Source organism: Microcebus murinus, chromosome 12 (genome assembly GCF_040939455.1).
Source record: "Microcebus murinus isolate Inina chromosome 12, M.murinus_Inina_mat1.0, whole genome shotgun sequence".
In the NCBI taxonomy this organism is placed as follows: Eukaryota; Metazoa; Chordata; class Mammalia; order Primates; family Cheirogaleidae; genus Microcebus; species Microcebus murinus.
The window spans coordinates 7,195,253-7,213,373 of record NC_134115.1 but is presented as its reverse complement, the minus strand read 5'-3'; the positions used below and the strand labels follow the sequence as shown (position 1 = coordinate 7,213,373).

Sequence of the window (18,121 nt, the reverse complement as noted above, 5' to 3'; positions counted from 1 at the left end):
GAATACAGTCAAACCCATCCACAGTCCAAGGGAACTAGTGAGGAATTTGTTGTAAGACTTTGGTGATGAACTACTGTGGCAATAAGAATCTCAGTAAAATGAAAGTGCATGTTTAATTTTAAGTCAAACAGTTCTGTTTCTCAAGAAAATTGATGATGAGCTAGTAACCTGCATAAAATGTTTGTTCACATTACCATTACCATGGGGGCCAGAGAGGTTAACACTGGAAGACAAACTTTCTAAATAAGTAACATCATCTACTTCAAAGTTATTAATCATAGTTATTTTAAGAAGAGTGCTCCAGAAGATAATTTAAAATGTGCAGGTAAAGAAGGTACATGGATACATCATTCTGTAAGAATGATTTTTCATTTAAAGCAAAGAGTTAAATTAGTTTCATTCTGTCTTAATTCCAAGTTTTCTTATGCACATATTAAAAGTGAAGTCGTGGCTGTTCATGTACTGGTTCTGTTAGCAGAAAAATTTGAAAACAGTTACAGGATGCCAGTCTTTTATCAGTATTATAAATGCTTTAAATAGAAAATCAGATTAAGTTCATTCCCAAAAAAGGAGATAATTGTTCCTTTTTTAAAAATCCAGTTTACAAAGTCAAAGCAAAACCTTTGGAAGTTCATTCTCTTAAAAGTGAAACATAAGACGTGAATGCTATTCTAAATTTAGTTTAAAAATTCAAGTGTCTGGGTGCGGTGGCACATGCCTGTAGTGCAGCCATTTGGGAGGCTGAAGCGGGAGGATCATGTGCGCTCAGGAGTTCCAGGCTGCAGTGCACGGTGACAGCACGGGGGAAGAGCCACTGCACTCCAGCCTGGACAACACAGATCCTGTCTCTTGAAACAAAAGAAACATAATAAAACCTTATTGAAAAAATAGTTTTCATAAAAATACCAGTGACATTGGCATTAGGCAGAGTCAGCTAAGAAGTGGACTAAAATATATAAATATATACTAAGCTAATTGTAATTATCCTGTTTATGCTATATTTAATGTTCAGATAATATAAGAGTTTTGAAATTATTAGAATATTATTTTATAAAATGGCTTTTAAATAGAATTATTTTAATATCCCTTAATATTGAAACAATTACTAGATATTTCAAGAAATTATATAACCTTAGTTGTTTTTACCCCATTTTAATTCTCAAATGTTCTGGTTTGGATCATAAATTACATGATCACCTTATTGCTCATCTTCATTAATGGATGAAGCAAATAAAAAAGTCATTAATGATAAGGAATATTTGAACCACACACATAAGCTTGATTTAATGAACAAATATAAAACAATAATTTAAAAACACTCCTTCTTCTCAAGCACACATGAAACATTAACAAAAATTAACCATATGTTATCCCTTAAAGTAGATCTCATCAAATTTCAAAGACTCAACTTCATACACACCATACTTACTTACCACAATGCAACTATACTAGAAATCAGTAACAGAAAGCGGAACAATAAAATTACCTATAAGATGTGCTATGGACATTCTTTCACATCCAGTCCATTATTGGCCTTGAAATTCTGAAAGTCTTTCCAATAAATACATGGAAATACTGGATAAAAGAATAAATATCATCAAATACTTTCATGGTGATAATTTGTCAGACACTATTCCAAGTGCTTTACATATATCATGAAATTTATGTTATCCTTTATGTTATCAACCTTTATGTTATCAAAGTTTTGCTTTGACTTTGTAAACTGGATTTTTAAAAAAGGAACAATTATCTCCTTTTTTGGGAATGAAACAACATCACATTCGAAAAGCAAAACCCTCGATAGCCACTTTTAAATTTAAAAACAACACTAAAATCTCAGGCAACAAAATGGAAATTGTGATGGATATTCAGAATGAGAACTGAATGATAATGATAATACTTATGGAATGCTTCCCAACAATATTTTAATTTAAATTTATATCTTTAGATGCTCATGTTAGAAAAGCAAAAAGGGCTGAAAATTAACTAGGTGTTCAATTTTAAGTTTTTTAAAAAAACAAACTCATACCAAAAAAAATGAAGAGAGAGAAAAAAAATAAGAGTGGCAGTTGATTAAATAGAGGACAAAGAAATAATAAACAGTCCAAAATTTGGTAATAAAATAGGCAAACCTGTTCCAAAACTTGATAAAGGAAAAAAGAGAAGACACAAAATAAATAACAAGGGACATGACTACAGACATAGGAGAGATTAAAAAGATAAAACCATCTGGACAAACTTATGCCGAAGGCCATTAAAGAGAACTTAGAGAAAAATGTATTTTATTTTAAAAAGTAACTTTTCAAAAGTCTTGAGAAATAGAATAACTACATAGCTTTATAGCCTTTTTGTTTTTTTTGAAAACGGGGTCTCAGTATATTGCCCAGGCTGGTCTCAAATTAGTGGGCCCATGTGATCCTCCTGTCTCAGCCTCCCAAGTAGCTGGGACTTTAGGCTCTCTGCATCTGACCTAATCCACTATTTTTCAAATCTCATATTTACAGCCAAACCTAATTATTTTTATAACAATGCCTATCTCACGACAAACACATAAATAAACTGCAGAAGAATTAAGGACCAAACTGTGAAAAACAAAACATTTACACTTTTTAAAATAGGGGAATGAAATTGGAATAGGAAGATAATTCTTAAATAAGATTTTAAAGAAAGCAAAAATCATAAAGGAAAAGATTGAAGCTGAACACAGTGGCGCATGCCTGTAATCTGAGTGCTTTGGGAGGTCGAGGTGGTAAGATCACTTGAGCCCAGGAGTTGGAGGCTGTAGTGAGGTATGACTGCACCACGGCACTCCAGCCTGGGCATCAGAGCAAAATACTGTCTCTAAAAACAATTTAAAAAAAAAATATTGAGATATTTTAGAGATAGGGTCTCAATCTGTTGCCCTGGCTGGAGTAAAGTGGTATGATCATTACTGTAACCTTGAACTCAAGGCCTCAAGTGATCCAACCCCCTCGGCCTCCCAAAGTTCTAGGATTGCAGGCCACCATGCTTGGCCTAGATTTTTTTTCTTAAAATAACTTTCACATAGGTTTTATAATTTCCAAACTATTAATAAAATACATAAATAAAAAAATTTCATTCTCATAAAAATGTGTAGGATGGTCCAAAAAAGAAAATCAAGTAAACATTCCCTAAATGAGGCAGAGAATTTTATTTGATAAAACGATACAATTAGATTTGCCATTTGGAAAGTTTACTGGGGGTAGGGTGGAGCATGGTCACTGAGCCAGATATGCTGGTCACAAAGCAAGTCCCGGTCCCAATTCTTCACTTCGATTTTCCAAATATACATATAATATACAAATATATAATATAAAAAATACAAATATATTTTAATATTATTTTGGAGACTAAATTTAAGTCAGAAGCATACTTTTAAAAAATGTTTTAATAGTGCACAAACTAAAAGTGGATATATTAAATATTAATACATAATTGCTTTTCTTTTAATAAATATTGTTAAGTGATGATTCACTTTTAGCTGGGTGGTGACTTATGCCTGTAATCCTAGCAGTTTAGGAGGCCAAGGTGGGAAGATTGATTGAAGTCAGAAGTTTGAGACCAGCCTGAGCAATATAGCAAGACCTTGTCTCCACAAAACAAATAGAAACCTTAGCTGGATGTGGTGGTGCACCAGTAGTCGCGGCTTCTCGGAAGGCTGAGGCAGGAGGATCTCTTGAGCCCAGGAGTTTGAGGCTGCATGCAATGAGCTGTGATGACACCACTTGCACTCCAGCCTGACAGAGCAAGACCCTCTTTTCCAGATAAATAACTTTTATTATTCCTAGAAGCTGATTTCCCATATGGCCTCTCAGACTTCTGTTTTTTTGTTTTTTTTTCTGTTTTTTTTTCTTCACAGTTCAGAAAATACCTTTCAGTTACAGCGATCACAGACTGGGACAGTACACAATTCATTCCTGGTTCAGCCTTCCGTTTTTCCTTTTACATAGCCCCTAACTTTGGGTTAAAAAAAATTCACCACTCACTTGAATGTGCATTCGAAAATGAAAAGAGAAAATTAACAGAGAGTTCACTCTAATCACCCCAAATGTATGCTCTGGTATCACTGAAGAGGGAAAAAAGTCATGAATAGAGAAAAACCTCCCACCATGTGAGAATTTAAAACTACATAGATCTGTGCTTTCTGGTCATTCCTGCTCTCCCTTTTCCGATGCAGAACAGGGAGTAGGTGGGGATCCAAGAGTGGGGTAGGACCTCTTCACATGTGGAGGAATTTATAACAAAAAGACTGAAAAATCACCCAATATATTGGAATTGGTAGCTAGTTCTCTTCTAAAGCCAGAAAAATCTTTGCATGGAATTTTCTTCCCAGCCACAACAGGAGATAAAGAGCAAAGTGCTTTTGCACTTTCGTGACAGAGGTGACTTGAAATTGATGCCTTTAGTTTACTTCTGTGTGGATAATGGGAGAGTCAGACAAGGGTGTCTTTCTTGTCCTTTGACAACTGGAAAGAAAACTGTAAAAGAAGCTGTTACAGTAAAGGCGGCTGCCAGCTGCTGTGGATTACCCGATGACCTCAGTGACTATGACTGTGAAGTGCATGAAGCACGCTCTGTCCTTCCCCCAGGGGGGGAGGCCTGCTTGGGTGGGCCTGGAAGCTGGCACAAAAGGCAGGGACAACTCGGATGTGCAGCACATTTTGCAGAACTCAATAGAGAACAGTCAAGTCCTGTCTGAAGAACACTCCAGCTTGCACGTCCCGTCCAACTCATTCAGGGTGAAAGAGCCAGAGTTAAGTTTCAAAAACCAAGATCTGGTGCCAAAGGGGTGTCAGAAATGGAGACGCAAGAGCAAGGGGAGGAGGAGGATGTAGCAGGAGAAGGTTGGCATAGAGGGTTGACACGGGACCATGCTCATGCTTGTGTGCATGGTATTTTTAAAAGGCCCATTGATCCTAGAGCTCTGCAGTCCCCAATCCCCAGGGCTGCAGACAGGCGCTGGGCCTGGCTTGTTAGGAACTGGGCTGCACAAAGGAGATGAGTGGCAGATGAGTGAGTGAAGCCTTTTCCGTATTTACAGCCACTTCCCACCACTTGCATCACTGCATGAGCTCCGCCTCCTATCAGATCAGCAGGGCATTAGATTCCCGTAGGAATGCAAATCCTGCTGTACACTGCACATGTGAGGGGCCTAGGTTGCGCACTCCTCATGAGAATCTAGTGCCTGATGATCTGAAGTGGAGCTGAGGCGGTGACGCTAGTGCTGGGGAGCAGCTCAAATACAGATTATCAGCAGAGAGGTTGGACTGCACACTAAATGTAATGTGCTTGAATCATCTGAAATCTCCCCACCTGCCCACTTCCATGGAAAAATTGTCTTCCGTGATACCAGTCCCTGGTGCCAGAGAGGTTGGGGATCGCTGCTATAGCTTGTTTTGGGCAGTGGTTACACAGGTGTATATAATTTAAAAACCCATTGGACTAACATTGAAGATCTTCCCTTTTATTATATGTTAAGTATACCTTGATTTTTTTAAAAGCCCATTGGAAGTAGACTCAGCAGGAAATTTCCCTAGCTGAAATCATAATTTTTTTCTTAATACTAGTCAAGTGCGGTCGTGAGAAAGTAGAACAAGAAGCTGGACATGTAACCATCTGTGGACGATTAATTGAGATAACTCACCACCTTCAGGCCAGCCTGAAATCACAGTCACCAAGTGCTCCCAGCATTCACTCTGAACAGAAGGCTAATAAGTCCTCATAAGGCCTCCTTTACACTTAAAAAACTGAGGTGTTGAGAGACTGCACAGCCCAGGAATTCAGACAAAAATAAAGAAGAGATTTTAATTTCAAAGTTCTTTTGGTCCTTGGTATAAATAAAAGTACACAGATGTAGTTGATTCTGCTTTTTGGTAAGACTACAAGAGGTCTGATTTCTTTTGCAAAATTAGGCCTCTAGGTATTGTTAGAAACCAGAAGAAGGAACTGAAATTATTGTGCACAATAATTTAAAATACTCTCTCTTTGTGAACAAAAAAAGCTGAGAAGTTTGTGTTTAATGAAAACATAAAACGTTTGCATTCCTTAATATGGATATAGCTGCACCTTCTAGTTACAATGGTAGGACACAAGAACAGTACACAAAATCAATAACTTCCCTGTCCACCAGCAATGACCAGGTAGAACTGTACTGGGGGAAGACCCAGTCACAGTTGCAGCCAAAATTATGCAATGCCTCTTAATAAACTTGTGATGGTTTACTTACTGAAAGACATAAAATTATGAGGACATAAATTAATGAAAAGACATACCTTTTCCCTAAAGAAATTCAGTATTTAAAGAAATCCCTATTAAAGAAATTCAATCTTGTAAATATTATCAATTTTCCACAAGTTTATCTAGAAATTGAATGCCATTCCAAGCAAACTCACAGTAAGAATTTTAAAATATGTAAGACTATAGAACAAAGTTAACTTTGATTATGAAAATTTCCAAACAGAAAAAAATAGAAAAACAATGCAAGAACAAGTATCCATTACTTGGATTCAACAGTTGATGCTCTGCCATAGTTGCTTCCTATATAGGTAGGAAGGTAGATAAATTGATAGGATAAGATACAGGGTATGTATTTACTGAACCATTTTACAGTGTTCAACACTAATTTTTTAACTTATGCATCTTCCTAGATGTATTATTACCTGCTCAGGTTACTATAACAAAATACTACACAATGAGTGGGTTAAATAACAGACATTTACTTGTCAGTTTGTTTATTTCACTTATTTATGTTCTCCAAACAATTTTGGAGGCTGGGAAGTCCAAGATCGAGGTGCCAGCTGATTCAGTTCCTGGGGAGGGCCCTCATCCTGGCTTCTTGCTGTGTCCTCACACAGCAGAGAAAGAGAATGTGATGTCTCTCTATTCTTCTTCTAAGGGCACTAATCCCATCAGGAGGGCTCCACCTTTATGACTGAATCTAATCATCTAATTACCTCCCAAAGACCCCATCTCCAAATACCATCACAATGAGGTTAGGGCTTCAACATATGAAATTTGGGAGGTCACAATTCAGTCCACAGCACTAGAATAAGATCATTCACTTACAGGAGTTACATTGCTATGACTATACCCAATACTTAACAATAGTTCCCTAATATCACCAAATGCCTAGTCTATATTCACATGTCTCCAGTCACCCAAAATATGTCTTTTATAGCTGGTTTCTTCAGACCTGGATCTTTTATAGCTTTTATAGACTAATTAGGGACTATGTGTTGCAGTTGGTTGTTATACCTCTTTTAATCTACTGCAGGTCACTCCCCACCACCCAACCCCACCTGCCCACTTGACCTGGTTTTTTTTGTCCCATAACATTGACTTGCTGAAGGGAGAGTTTGTAGAAAGCCCCACATTCAAGGTTTGTCAGATTGTTTCCTTAGGAGTCATTTAACTTGTTCTTCTACCCACCTATGTTTCTTGTAAAACTAAAATTAGATCTCAAGGCTTGATTAGATCTAGGGTAAACATTTTTGGCTACAATGCCTTATAGGTAATCCTGAGTCTATCATGTTGCATCACATTAGGAAGCACATAATATCCTGTTGGTTCACTCTTTAATGAGGCAAAGTTGGATGTCTAGTTTAAGGTGGTGATAGCCATATTATGAGAGTATTGTTTGGAAACTAAGGAGGAACTTATCCCACTGGACACCAAACCATATTATAAAGCTACTGTAATTTAAATAGTGTGCACAGACACAGGCATAGACCAAAAAAGTTTAATAAAAAAGAACAGAGGCTAGAATCAGGCCACAGTATATATGAGAACTGTATATATAAAAGAGTACCATTACAAATTAATGTGGAAGGCCATCCATGATGGTGGTTCATGCCTGTAATCCCAGCACTCTGGGAGGCCAAGAGGGAGGACTGCTTGAGGCCAGTTCAAGACTAGCCTGAGCAACATAGTGAGATTCCATCTCTACCAAAAAAAAAAAATTAAAAAATTTAAAAAGTATTAAAGTAACAAATTAATGGGGAAAATATGTAACAAAAAGTATTGGTATAAAAATAGATCCCTATCTTATCCTATATCCCCAAAACAAATTCAAGGTAGATTAAAGAGATAAGCATAATAAAAACTATAAAAAATTAAGAAAGAGTACAGAATATCTTAAAAATACTGGGGATGGGGAAAATAAGACACACTGCCTAAAAGCCTTAAAAAAAGATTGGTAAACTTTATTTAACATTAAAATACTTAAAACTTCTGCAAAGCAACATGAATAGAGTAGGCATCATCTGCAAAGGTTGGAGGTTATATATATTTGGCTATCAATCCATAATACATAAAAAGCTGCCACAAATCTAAAAGAAAATGAAAATAATCAAATATGAAAATGGGTAAAGTATGTGAATAAGAAATACTTAGAAAAAATACTGCAAACATCTCATGAGACCTCAGCTTTACTACTTATCCGGGAAATGCAATGAAAAAACAGTAAGATATTTTTTATTCTTGAACTTAAAAAAATACTGATTATATCCAGTGATTTTGAGGGTGTAGGGAAACAGGTACTCTTAAATATTGTTAGTATCAATGAAACTTTAAAAAGTGAATACCTATTCAGTAAAGCTGCCTTAGGGTATGAATAGAATCTTATCCTTATGTCTCCTCTGATCCATTTTCTTCTAGAATTATACCTTAAGAAAGACGACAATATCTGAAGACAGCAGTATATGGGGGGGTGGGGGTATCACAAGAATGGAAGAACAAACACCACATGTTCTCACCATTAAATTGATACTAATTGGCCAAAACTTATGTGCACACATGGAAGTGAGATTCATCGGGTGTCAGGTAGGTGGGAGGGGGAAGAAGGGGATGGGTCAACTTACACCTAACGGTGTGGTGCTGTCTGGGAGATGGGCACGCTTGCAGCTCTGACTTGGGTGGTGCAAAGGCAATTTATGTAACCAAAGCGTTTGTATGCCCATAATATTCTGAATTTAAAAAAATTATAATAAAAAACTCAGAAAACATCCAGAGAACTTCCAAAAAGAATCAAGTGGTCAGTAGTTTCATTGAAAGGAAGTTACTTTTCCGTTTTCGGCTGTGTATATAAATAAATAAGTTTAACACATCACATGGAGTGCCTATTATCTGTGTAGTATTTTGCATAGAGAACCCCTCCCACTTTTTATTGAGCATCTGATCCCTCTTTCCCTCTCCACCCAATATTAGTGAGAACACTGACTGATGAAGCTTTGCTTTATTCACTGAGACAAACAACTAAAGTGTTAATGCAAGTTTTATAGCCAGAATTTTGCTTTTCAGTTTTATCTGCATTGCCAACATGCTCCAATCAAGAGATTTCTTTTATGATTTATTGTTTGCTTACATTTTTAAAAAGGATTCTTATTTTTTTAAAAGAAATTTACATAGTGGATTAAAAAATGATCATAATCTAAAGTGCTCCTAGATCAGCCTGGGCAACATAGTCAGACCATATTTCTACAATAAAATAAAATAATTAGGTGGGCATGGTGGCATGGGCATGTACTCCTAGCTACTTTGGAGGCAAAGGCAGGAGGATCCTTTGAGCCCAGGAGTTTGAGGCTGCAGTGAGCTATCATCAGGCCACTGCACTCCACGGCAACAGAGTGAGACCCTGTCTCAAAAAGTATATAATAGTAATAATAAACCAACAGTGGTTACCTATGAGGGTAGATTGCCATGTGAAGGTAAAGGAAAACTTTATATATTTTTTCTTCATTGCTTAAATTTAAAAAAATATAATCATGTTTCATGTATTATTTTGTCATTTGGGATAAAACCTAAGAGGAAAAAAAAATCCCTTACTCAAAAACCTTTGAGGTAAAAAGATGCTATCAGAAAATAAGACCTAGATTTGAGAAGCTGACAGTGAGGAGGCTGGCCAGTGAGGAGATGGAATTCTGTGTTGGTAGACGTGTTCAGCCCCGGAGAGCATGAATATGTGAGTCTTCATGGATCATTTTGCATGTCTCCCATATTACTACATTCCACTCTGTAGACACACTGACTGATAGGATGGCCTTGTTAATAAACTAACAAGGAAAAATAAATTATCTAACCTGTAGTCTCTAAGTAACAGCATGTACCTTAATTCGTGTCTTTAAGATTAATCACATGAGCTCTCTCAGGAATTGATCACCTGCAGAGATGTTTTTATAGCAATTATAAGGAGATGAGCAGACAAAAGGAAAAGACCCATCCCATAAAACATTCCAAAGAAGTTGATAAGCAAATCTCCAAAAGAAGGGGAAAAAAAGAGAGAAGTGGCTGCCAGCTGCCTCCAGTTATCAGTCTACAGCCAATAAAAAACAAGAGCAATGGACGCCCTGACATCTTACAGCTACATCCTGCTAATTAGTCCACAGCCACAAATTCTCTTTATCCCTTTAGAGCCCCCAAATAAAAGCCCCAGAGCTGCTTGGCTTCGGGGCCAGCATTCCCTCCTTTCTTTCTTGTGTTGTGCCCTTTTCCCCTTCTCTGGGAAAAAGTAAAATAAACCTTTACTTCTTTCTATCCTAATCATTGTGTGAGAATTCTTTCTCCCCCCTTGCCATGAGCTCCTGGGAGTTCCCCATCCTAACACTAATTACCTGACCATATGTAGATGTGCAACCAAAATTGCACATCAGCAATTTCCTAAAGGTAATGTGAGAGAAAGATTTAGGTATTACTCAGTCCCTTGAGGCTTCTCTGGCTTTGGGTGAAGTCATCTCCAGTCACACTCTGATCACAAGACTTAAAATAACCAGAATTATCACCATTTTCTACTCCTGTCCCCTGGCTTTCCATTATTATTATTTTTATTTTATTTACAGTCATGCATGCCATAAAGTTTCAGTCAATGATGGACCACATATACAAAGGTGGTCCCATAAGTTTATAATACTGTATTTTTACTATACCTTCTCTACATTTAGATATGTTTAGATACACAAATATTTACCATTGTGTTATAACTGCCTACAGTATTCAGTGCAGTAACATGCTGTACAGGTATGTAGCCTAGGAGCAATAGGCTATACCACAGAACCTAGGTGTGAAGTACGCTACACCATCTAGGTTTTCGTAAGTCACTCTGTGATATTTATACAATGACAAAATCACATAAGGATAAATTTCTCAGAAATATCCCTGTTGTTAAATGATGCATGACTGTATTTATTTTTAGCAGGAGTGTATAACCAAAAAACAAGCTAACAGCAGAAATACTGTTTTAAAAATACATAATTTCAGGGTCTGATCTGAGGTCCCAAGAAGTTAATCTAAATCTCTGACATTTATACAACTATAGAGGTTGACTTCAGAAGCCCACCTGCAAGTTAAGATCCCTTCAGATTGCTCTCAGCTGTGAAGAATGTTGCCAACCCCTCCATACTCTGGAGCCACATGTGTTTCTGTACCCCAGGTTTCCAAACCAAACTCATTCAGTGACCTGGAACAACTGTTGTGACCTCTCAAATGTGAGATTCCTCACCCATAAAATGAGAATGGCATCATCTCATAGGACGTTTGTGTGAAACCCCGAGCAAAATGTCCAGCATGTGGTGGTAGCTCAACAAATATTCATTCCTTCCCTTTTTACAGTTCTAGAAGATTTTCAGACTCAGAGACAGGAACATGGGGAACTTCAGATTAAAGTTAGGATTCCCAGACTACCAATAAAACGAAACCAACCCTTCTTAAATATGCTAGTGAAGATTTCAGCACGTGCCCATTTTCCCATATGCTTGCCACACAAACCCTCTAGATTTTATGAAAATTTGACCTTACCCAAATTATTTCTCTTCACATAATTAAAGCTGTAATTCACTGATTCTGAAACTTATTATTTGAAATTAACACCACATACCTCTCAACCAGTTGCTACTGATTTTAGTATAAGATTTCAAATTTTCAGAATATGACTTATTTTAAATTCACATATAGGAAAATGTTCCATAATTGTTTTCCTTTGAGGGTGAACTTACTTAGGAAAGAGGAATAATTTAGGGAACCCCTCCTTCCTTCTTTTTACTTTTCACTGTGCTGCCCATAATGTTGAGAGTCACAACCAGATGTGTCTGATCTCTCAACTCAGTTTGGGAAAAGACTTAATGCAGGGTCTGGAGAGAGTGCTTACATTCTCACCCTCGCTTGGCCCCTCCCCCTTATTTGGGTCCCCAAGTCCTCACTCTGAAAGGATAGCCTTGGACCAAATAAGGGCTTTCAAGCTCTAAAATTCCATGATCAATGGTCAAACAATGAACACCAAACAAACTCACCAAGCAAGAAAACTAAAGTAGACTTTCTGTGGCCAAATTCTCAGAGCCTAGAGAGCAACTTATTGAAAAGGAATGTTAGGTAGACAGCTGGGGACCTCCAGCCCTTCTTGTGGTCAAGGTGGGTGACTACCATACCTAGGGGAGGAAGAAACACCCTACGAATCTGCCAATCAGAACGTTAGCGCACCAACTGCAAAAGAATGCAGAGGACTCTCTAGACCATGGGCCAAGCAGCACAGGTACAATAGGGTCTGGAAAGTGACTTAGAACAACTGGCTTTCAGAGACGCTCATGGGAGATCTACATGCACAGTAAGACTCAGGTCATATAACTTCTAACAGTCCCATCAAAGAGGTTCCATGGTGATGTCTGAGCCACGGGGAAGTCCCTATACAGACACTATAAAACAAAACCCAGGCCATAACCAAGGCCTTTTTGTTGTGACAAGGGATCTGCTCATCGTCTGCAGCGAATGTATCTTGCTCTCACTCTGTCAACCTATATCTTGCTCTTGCTCTATAATCCTGTCTTTCAGGGCTTTTACTTGGGCGTTGTAAGGAGGTGAGGAGAATGTACTGCTGTGCTCTCCATGAGCGCACCAGGAGCCCACATTTCAGACCATGACCCCACAGAAGGAGTCAAACTGTTCAAGAGACTTGCCACACACAAACAAGTATCAGCTAAGAAACAGCACTTTCCTGCCACTATCTAAACATGACCCCCAAACAAAATATAAAATAGGGTTTAAAAATGTAATGTGTATACCTAGCACACAGGCTTCCCATTCCCAAGAATGGAAGATACTTCTGCATAATTACATGATGTATTCCTATACTTAATGATATTATACAAACCATAAACTTACATATTTGCAAAACATGAAAATATTTAAATCGTATAATTGTCTGCATTATGACACCTTTTTCTTTTATTTAAATCATGTGAATTTTGTTAGAATTTCTAACCCAAACACTATTTGAAAGTGTGAGAAAACGATAAGAATGAACATGAGTATTAACCTTTTACTTACAGAGATGCTGATCTCTAGCTCCAGACAGGGAGACCACCACCCCAGGCACCCACGCTTGTTTACCCACCGTCACTCCCCGCCCCTGCCCGCCCTTCCTCCCCCGTCTGCCCGCAGCCCGGCTCTTCTGGGGCATTATCTGAATCCACCACCTGGAGCAGCAAGATGTTGAGTGTAACCTGAGCGCCCGCCTGACGCCTGGCCATCCTGTTCCCGCAGAGAGCGCGCCCTGGCGCGCCCTTGCCGAGCTCGGCGCCCTCATGGAGCGGGAGGGGTGGCATCCTACGCGCCAGGCCTGGCCACCCCAGGCACCAGAGGGACAGCGCTGAGCAGCAGGCACAGGGTCGGGACCGGACCTCGGTCACTGCTCCTGGTCCCCGGGCTGGTACCGGACGCGAACTGGGTGCCCACGCCGGCCACCGCCCGCCTAGTGAGAAGCCAGAGCAGTCCCCACTCACGGTTCAGCCGTCACCGAGAAGGAAGGGGGCCACCATCCCGGCCCGCAGGCCCCGTTGCAGGAACAGGCAGTCACCCGACTCAGCAGTCCTCGCAGGGCCCCAGGCCAGCTGCGGCCTTGGCTTCCTCCTGAGGCTCGGGCGGTAGCAGAAGCTGAGAGGCGGATGTCGGGCGCCTAGTCCCCTGGCCCAGAAGGTAGGCCTCCGTGGTGGACGCCGCCAGGACCTACAGCTGGGAAGCAGCAGCCATGTCTCAGTCGGGGTTTTCCATCTCCCTTTCCCATGAACTGCCTTTTTATTCTGTTGATTGTGTCCTTTTTTGCACAGAAGCTTTTAGTTTTGAAGACATCCAATGTGTCTATTATTACTTTTGTTGCCTGTGGCAAGAAGTCATTGCCAAATCCAATGTCATGAAGCTTTTCCCATGTTTTCTTCTAAGAGTTTTATGCTTTTAGCTACTACAATTAGGTCTTTAATCCATTTTGAGTTAATTTTGTATGGGGTGTAAGATAACCAACCAACTTCATTCTTTTGCAGGTTTTCCCACCACCATTTATTGCAGACTGTCCCTTCCCCATTGAATAGTGTTGTCATCCTTGTTGAAAATCATTTTACTGTGTATGTAAAGGTTTGTTTCTGTGCTGTCTGTTCTAGTCCATTGGTTTGTCTTTATGTCAGTGCAATACTGTTCTGATTACTGTAGCTTGTAGTAAGCTTTAAAATCTGGAAAAGTTAACACCTTCAAGTTTGTTCTTTTTCAAGATTGGTTTGGCTATTCGGAATCCCTTCAAATTTCATATAATTTTCTTTTTCTTTTTCTTTTTGATACAGAGTCTTGCTCTGTTGCCTGGGCTAGAGTGCCATGGCATCAGCCTAGCTCACAGCAACCTCAAATTCCTGGGCTCAGGCAATCCTCCTGCCTCAGCCTCCTGGGTAGCTGGGACTGCAGGCATGCACCACCATACCCAGCTAATTTTTTCTATATATTTTTAGTTGTCCTTTCTTTATATTTTTAGTAGAGATGAGGTTTTACTCTTGCTCAGACTGGTCTCAAACTCCTGAGCTCAAACGATCCATCTGCCTGGCCTCCCAGAGTGCTAGGATTACAGGTGTGAGCCACTGTGCCTGGCCATAAGTTTTATTTTCATTTTCATTTTTATTTTTTGAGACAGTCTCACTCCGCTACCTAGGCTGGACTGCGGTGGTGTGATCATAGCTCATTGCAGCCTCCAACTCCTGGGCTCTGGCAATTCTCCCTCCTACCTCAGCCTCCCAAATGTCTAGGACTACAGGCACATGTCACCACACCTGGCTAATTTTTTTTTTTTTTTTTGTAGAGTTGGGGTCTTGCTACACGTTACCTTGGCTGGTCTTAAACTCTTGACCTCAGGTGATCCTCCTGCCTCAGCCCTCTGAATTGCTGGGAGTATAGGCATGAGCCACCATGCCTGGCCTCATATGAATTTCAGAAAGATATTTTTCTAATTCTTCTTCTTCTTCTTCTTCAGAAAAGCCATGGGTATTGCATTAAATCTATGGATTGTTTTTAATAGCATTGACATTTTAACAATATTAAGTCTTTCAATCCATGAGCATGGATGTATTTCCATTTATTTGACTTTAATTTCTTCCAGCAACATTTTGTAGGTTTCAACAAACAAGTCCTTTGCCTCCTTGTTTATTCCTAAGTATTTTACTCTTTTTGATATTATTGTAAATGGGATTGTTTTCTTAATTTCTGTTTTAGATTGGTTATTTTTAGTGTGTAAAACAACTGATTTTTACATATTGATTTTGTATCCTGCTACTTTGCTGAATTTGTTTATTGGTTTTAACAGTTTTTTGTGGACTCTTTAGGGTTTTCTACATATAAAATCATGTTGTCTCTAAACAGAGATAATGTTCTTTCTTCTTTTCCAATTTGGATGCTATTTGTTTATTGATTGCCTAATTGCTTTGGCTAGGATCTCCAGTACTATGTTAAATAAAAGTGGGTATCCTTGACTTTTCTTTTTTTAAGCTGCCCAGGGAAAGCTCAAAACTTGACTTGTTCTCAAGAACAAGTCCTTCATAAGTTTTCCCTCATAAAGGGAAAACTTTCCGTCTTTTACCATTGAATATGATGTTAGCTGTGGACTTTTCATATTTGGTCTTTATTATGTGAAGTAATTTCCTTCCATTCCCAGTTTGTTGATTGCCTTCATCATTAAAGAGTGTTGAATTTTGTTAAAGTCTTTTTCTGAGTAAATTGAGATGACGATCTCCTTCGAGCATATCTTCAAGAAGACTGTAATAACTCCCATATTACCATAATCATACTAGTCTTTCTGTTGTGATGTGATGCACAAAATGACACTTCATAAAGTATTTGATAATTGTACAATGGTCTTATGTGTGGGAAAGGGAGTAAATTTTAGTCAAGTGAAAGTAATTAGTTAAGCAAAAAGGCATTTGCTTTGAAACTTTCCTGGGGCATCAAACTAGCTAGTAAAACTTGACTAAGTGGAAGCTGGTTTTTATGCTTAAAGAAAGATTCAGTATTTTTTACTTACATTTTTAAAAGTGGTATATACACATTTTTTTCTGCAAAGAGAAAATGTATTCATATGTTGCATATGTCATCATCTTTTTAAAGCATTATAAATATACAGAAAGGGCACAAGTTGGAAGACTAGCTGCTAACAGCTCCCCAAAGCCCTCTCATGCCCCTTTCCAGGCACTTCCCCAAGGTTTACTATGTTCCTTATTTCTTATACCATAGATTAATTTTGTATTTTATTTAAATGATACAGTAAGTATTCTTTTTAGTCTGGTTTCTTCAATCAACATTGTATTTGACATTCATCTTGTTTATTCTTGTGGAATATTCATCTTGAATATTCCACAATTTATTTATCCATTCTACCATAGATAGACATTTGGATTGTTTTCAAATGCGGACTATTACAAAGAGTGCCGCTCTGAATATTCTTGTACTCTGGTGAACATATGTACTCCTGTCAGGTTAAATTTCCAGGAGTGGAGTTACTAGGTCATAGAGTGTGTGTGTTTGTGTGTGTGTGTACACATGTGTATGTTCATCTTCAGTAGGAAAAAATACCAGTTTTTCAAAGTCATTGTAAGAACCTTCTTATCAGCATTTATGGGAGTTGCTCCACATCTTTGCCAGCATTTGGTATTATCTATCTTTTGATTTAAACCATTCTGATGATTACAGTAATTTTTAAAATTTTTTTATTTTAGTGTATTATGGGGGTACAAGTGTTAAGGTTACTTATATTGCCCATGCCCCCCTCTCCCCTTGAGTAAGAGCTTCAAGCATGTCCATCCCCCAAACGTTGCACATCTTACAGTAATATTTTATTATGTGTTTTGTTTTTGTATTATTTTTAATTTGAAATTTCCTGATGACTAGAGAAGTTAAATACAGACATTTTCAAAAGTTTATTGACCATTCAGTCATCTCCTTTAGTGAAATGTCTGTTCCAGGTTTTGCCCATTTTTTTTCTGTTGTCTGATGCTTCTTCATTGTTTTATAAGAATTCTTTATAAATTCTGGACATGAGTCTTTTGTCAGGTATATGTATTACAGTTCTCTTCTCCCTTTCTATGGCTTTCCTATTCACTCTCTAATGGTATCTTTTCATGAATAGAAATTTTTACTGTTCATTTTACTGTTCAGACAATTTTACATTGATGAAGTCCAATTTCTCATATTTGTTTTCTTTTAGTGCATTCTATAACCTAAAAAGAATCTTTACCTAACCCAAAGTCATTAAGATGTTCTGTTTTCTTCTAAAAGCTTTATTATTTACTTTTCATATTTAGATCTGCAGTCCATCTGGAATCAATTTTGTATATGGTGTGAAGCCTGGGGTCAAAATACATTTTTCTCCCATATGAATTCAAATAACCCAGAAGGACTTTTTGAAGACCATCCTTTTCCCACTCCACTACTATTATCTGTCCTCACCATTTTTAGTAGCTGTAAACTAGTCCATTTGTATGGCACTGTCAACTTATTCAGCCATTCTTCCATTGGGCATTGGGGTTATTTTCTGGTCTCTACTATCATCAAACAGGGTGAATACTTTGTATGGACATCAAGCCATTCTTCCCCAATTGTTAACACAGAAGTGGAATGAATAAACGAGTGGATGACCGATTTATGTGTGTATGATGGGGTCTGGCTCTGTTGCCCAGGCTGGAGTGCAGTGGCGTGAGCACAGCTCACTGCAGCCTCCCGACTTCTGGGCTCCAGGGATGCTCCCGTGTCAGCCTCCCAAGGAGCTGGGACTACAGGCACACAACCACCACTTGGCTGAAATTGTAAATCTATC

The 18,121-nt window shown here is 38.4% G+C and overlaps 1 non-coding gene across 1 annotated transcript; it reads right to left on the bottom strand.

The window, feature by feature from the left end:
• Positions 1-3,875: 3,875 nt before the first annotated feature.
• On the bottom strand, positions 3,876-3,943 carry LOC142874714 (small nucleolar RNA SNORD31). The gene has a single exon (XR_012922353.1). It is a non-coding gene; the product is annotated as a small nucleolar RNA SNORD31 (small nucleolar RNA).
• Between the last annotated feature and the right edge of the window lie 14,178 nt (positions 3,944-18,121).